The sequence below is a fragment of the Eptatretus burgeri genome, chromosome 8, assembly GCF_056783735.1.
Source record: "Eptatretus burgeri isolate ZD-2024b chromosome 8, Ebu_testis_v1, whole genome shotgun sequence".
NCBI lineage: Eukaryota > Metazoa > Chordata > Myxini > Myxiniformes > Myxinidae > Eptatretus > Eptatretus burgeri.
The window spans coordinates 91484447-91489446 of NC_140968.1; the positions used below are offsets into that span (position 1 = coordinate 91484447).

The 5000-nt window shown below is 45.9% G+C and overlaps 1 protein-coding gene across 3 annotated transcripts in view; it reads left to right on the plus strand.

The window, feature by feature from the left end:
* The window catches only part of LOC147022265 (uncharacterized), a 236363-nt gene that overhangs the window by 231291 nt on the left and 72 nt on the right, over positions 1 to 5000 (plus strand). For all 3 annotated transcript variants that reach the window (XR_015061147.1, XR_015061149.1, XM_085892987.1), the window contains one exon: positions 2288 to 5000. This exon is cut by the window's right edge and continues 72 nt beyond it. The gene's annotated coding sequence lies outside the window, so the exon portion shown is untranslated. The remainder of the gene's footprint in view (positions 1 to 2287) is intronic.

A 5000-nucleotide genomic window follows, 5' to 3' on the forward strand; every position in this document is an offset into this window, starting at 1 on the left:
ATGGGTACACTGCTCATATATATTGTAACAGTCATCCCGTCACTTCAGTTGCCCCCAAAAAAATCATTTTAAAGCATCCATGACAGTCACCCACTTCAAAGAGTCACTGTTGCATCTGCATCTGAAGACCGCGTTACTGTGCAGATTGGAGTCCCCAAAGTGGGCAAGTGTCGTGCCGATAGACAATCATGTGACTGATTTAAGAAGGCCGAGCAAACCTTGATGACGTGACTCAATCTTATTCAGGGGTGTTAACGACAACTAGTCCTTAACTGGGATTACTCGAACACCAGATGAAGTCACTGTGGAAACCAGAATTCACCCAGAGACAAAGTGTATTTGAAATGTATTTCGAAGAAATGGCAAGGAAGCAATCACAAATAACAGTTGAATGAATAAACCTCCTTTCCTTTCAGATCATACATTCCCACTGACCAAATGACGAGCAAGAACATTAATTAATATCTATCTTTAAAGCCTTCATTCATTCCATGATAGAGAGACATCAGAGTCTGACAGGACGGAAATACCGGGTGATGCCCGGCTGGACACCGATGGACTTGGAGGCCAACAGTAATCGATGCAAGGTGGTACTATGGCAGGTTCTGCAGGGTGGCACTACGACCGTCAGGATCATGGGGAGAAGGAGCAGCATTGCCAGCTGGTGAGGATGTGGCTCTGGCATGCTGCTCTACAATTTCTTATGGCTTACCTCTCGATCAAGTCTGGGCATCTCCTCGCTTCCGCCTGATTCACACGCCTTTATCCCCTTGGGTCCCCCACCCACACTGGTGACGCCATTGCCACCTCATCTCCTGGACCACGATTGGCTGTTGTCCTAGCTGGTGGGTGGGGCAAACTCCTTCCTCCTCCACACCCCCCAACATTCCACCCAACCGGGTGAGGCCTCATCATTTTCTGGTGAGGATGATGGTTTTCTGGTGAGGTGAGGATGAGCCAATATAGCAGCTTGAGGCCAAATTAAACACTAAAACTAACATTTATGACAGATAACAAGGGATAAGAACATTTTTAAAGGCTCACAGGGATGAGGATTTTTAGACACACACATTATGGTGGGTTTGACATCTCTAACCATACAAAATAGCAACGCATATCTGACGTCACATTTTATTACTTCATGCTTGTTCTAAAATACTTAAGAAAATATCTTTTTTTCTTTACAGGATCTAAGGTGCGAAATGGAACACACACACACACACACACACACACACACACACACACACACACACACACACACACACACACACACACACACACACACACACACACACACACACACACACACACACACACACACACACACACTGGGTCACCTGATCAAGATCGGGTTATTTAAACTTTATTAAAAAAAACTAGATGACCCGTGAACCCGTTGGGTTCCCGTTGTGACAGCGGTTGTTAAACAAACATTTTTTTTTTAAAAGAGAAAAAAAGATAGCTCCAGCAAACTATACTGCTGAGGTTGTTTGCATTGATCAAATTCTCCCGAAGAGGACTTCACTGAATCGGGAATTAATTTTTGAATAAATTTTTTTCGTTGCCCGATTTTAACGAAACTTGATACTACACACTGCAGGAGAATGATGAGTAAGGTCAGTGTAGTCTCTCGGAGACTGGGATAGCCAAGAACCTTCCTTGGTACAAGTTTTCAACAGGATGTCGGATCAAAGTAAAATGCTCACCTGATCAGCTCGTGCACCCATGACCCCACCCGAACACGGCAAATCAGTGTGTCTAGGTTAAAAGTTGTTTCACCCCAGCACATAGCCTGGTGTTGGCTTAGTGGTGAGGGTGGTGGCTTGGGATCCTCAGGTCCTGAGTTCAAGGCCTGCACCATTGAATTAACACCAGGGGGTTGATTCAGCCTGTCATCTTTCCAAGGTTTGCAAAATGAGCACCAGTATACTGGTAATAGGGGCACTGCATCAGCAGCATAGCTGCACCCTAACCAATGATGCAACCAGCAGCCAAAAAGGCAGCACACGATGGGCACCCCACCAGGTAGTTTCGTGCCCTCATCGGTTTCTTTTTTTTATGGTTACCTACTCTACCTGCTAAGCACTGTGAACAGATTGGATGGTACACAAAAAGCACACCTGGTGAGTGAAGATGGCTTTGTGTGCCAGGTAACAATTGGCTTTATCTCCTATAAATGGATGAGTTGTGTGCGTCTGTGTTGAGAGAGGCATGCTTTTGTGTCTATTAATTACGTACGTATATTAATTAATTATGTACCATTGGAATGTTCCTTTTGACCCTTTAGACTGCTGAGATCCATTCGACCTTGGAAGACCCTCGAAGACCACCAAGACCCCGAAAGATCTCCAATTATTATGAGGGCTTCAAGGCTTCCAGACTGGGAAACCTATTGTTTTTGTTCAGACGAGTAAAAATGCCGAAAGCCGTGAAGACCAATGAAAATTTGGTCCAATGGACTAACGGGCCCCCCAGGTCACTCCAAAAATCACATTTCGTGCTCAAAGTTGTTAATCACTGAGATTCGCGATTAAAAGTAAAATTTCCATTACTAGTTTGAAATGGGTAAATGAGAAAACTAGATGTAAATCCCGGGAGTGTTTGATCGTCCACGTCGTCGTGCCGTCGCGCGCACAAGCTCAGTAAACTTTTCATGGCAACTCGCTCGAACTCATTGGTGGTGTTCCTTAAAACTCAACAACATATGCAAAGTTTCGTAAACACATCTAACTGTGGACTGTGTTTTCATCAATTGCGTGTTCAAATTGATTAAATTAAAATAACCGTGTTGAAATGAAAGAGAAGCCAATTTGCAATCCCCACATTCTCCGACTGTGCCTGGCCTCGTGCCAGCGTATAAAACGAGTCTCTTGAAATCTCTCGGCCACAAAGGTCCAGGAGAATCGACATGGTGGCCCCGCCTGGGTTCGAGAGCGGTCTGTCTCGCAAGAGCGCGCACGAAACGCTGAAACAACACGGGGCCGTGCGGGTAGCTGTGTGTATGAGGCGGGGAGGGGGTACTCGATGGGGTTTAGTGCAGGCGGAAGGGGGGAGGGTCTGCAGGGTGCAGGACGAACAAGAATGGACAGCGAACCACCCACGAGGTGACAGGCAGAGTCACGCACGGTGTGCACGGCACGCGTGTCTCGTGCTTCTTGAAAGGTCGTGATGGGCCTTCGCGTCATGAGATCTCACACCCAAGTTATGAGCTGACGTATTACGTATGCAAATTGAAAATTTATGATGATGGGGGGGATACTGAGAGAAAAAAAAACAATTAAAGATGGGATATTAATGGGGGATTAATGGGGGGTGGTGGGTTCGAAGTTTTGCCACTTTGGGTACCTCGTAAGTATACCCCCACCTTCCATCGCCGATGTACAAGTATTTCATTGTTATATATTTAAGCATCCGCAGATTTGTCCAACTAATGCCGTTTGGTGTCGAATTAAAACCCCACCTGATCACTTTCCATCAAATCTAATGCTGTCCGTGCGTCTTACTTCCCGTTGTGACAGCAAAAGTGCGTCGATGAAATTGCCCTGCATCGATCACAGTTCCCGCCAAAGTGCCCTCAATTCCAGCCAAATCTGAGTTAACAACGGTTAACTCCTGCCAGCTGGTGGCCTTCCGCGCAGCTTCTGTGCAGGGAGGCCGAACGGGATGTCCCGCAGGTGGGAGCCCCCGAGAGATTACAGGTGGGAGCTCGGCCCAGATTACAGGTGGGAGCTCGGCCCAGATTAGCCGGCACGTTTGTGGATGGACGTCTGACTGAGGACCGTGACAGGCGAGGAAAGCGTTGTTGCAAGCCCGGGTTTAGGTGAAAGGGTTACAAAGATTTTTGAGCCGCTAAGATTTGGGGAATTAAAACGAGAGCGTGTTGGAATTCACATGAGATTGCACCTGGACGTGCCATTTTGGGCTCCTGTACATCCAACACCCGGGAAAGAAGAAAAAAAAGAAACGATACCCTGGGTCTGTCACATGGGTTGGCAGTGCGCACCGACAAAGCCTCATTGCGGGGTGCTGTTCTCATTTCTTCATGAAGGTCGATCGGCCTCTAATAATTTTTGAGAGCTTATGATGGGAGTTGATCCTAACCTTAATCAGATTCTAACCCTAACAGCTCGAACCCGAACCATAACATGAACGAGAGCCTAATCCTAACATTTGTAGCCCTCACCCGAGCGAAAGCCTAACCTTAACCCTAACCCTAATCATAACAATAGCCTAACCCTAACCCTAACGAGAACCTAACCCTAAACCCTAACTAGAGCTTGTAGACTAAGAATACATCATTGATACTAAACCCATAAAAGTACTTCGTTATTTACCATTAAACCCCTCCTCCACATTCTCCGAAAGCCTCATCTGTCGCAGTCTTGCATCATCAGACCCCGTATCGTAACTACTGTGTGTCTTATGAGGGATGTTCAAAAGGTTCTGCTTCTGTACCCGATTCGGTTTGGTTTTATCGTAAGACGACACCATTTGCACCCCTCGAGCTCGAAAGCCTTTTCTGGATGCAGAGAGAAACACCAGTCTACAGGTTATTGATGATTTTTTTTTGTGTTTTGCACTAATTAAGGCTGCAATAAATATCAATGAAAGCGGGCAGTCGTTTCGCCGAGATTACATAATGAGCGCACGGCATTGGGTAGAAAGCGATATGGGCCATACATATTGGAATGCGAGAACAGATTTGAAATGCGGACAAATTTCAATTGTTCTTCGGGGACTTTCCTTATGCAAAGCGTGCTGTTTTGCAAGGATGAAGAAAAAAGTCACAATCCTGGCTTTGTTCTTTTTTCAACACAAAAAACATATATTAACAGTCCCATGGACTGAAGAACAAACGAATCAGCGGTTGAAGAAATTCGACCACCATGTAGAATGTAGATTAGGAGCGATGATGCGAAAACAGAAACTGTCATACTTTGGACACATGTGTGCAGAAAACGAAGGTCTGAAGAAATCAGCCATGCTTGGTACGGTTCAAG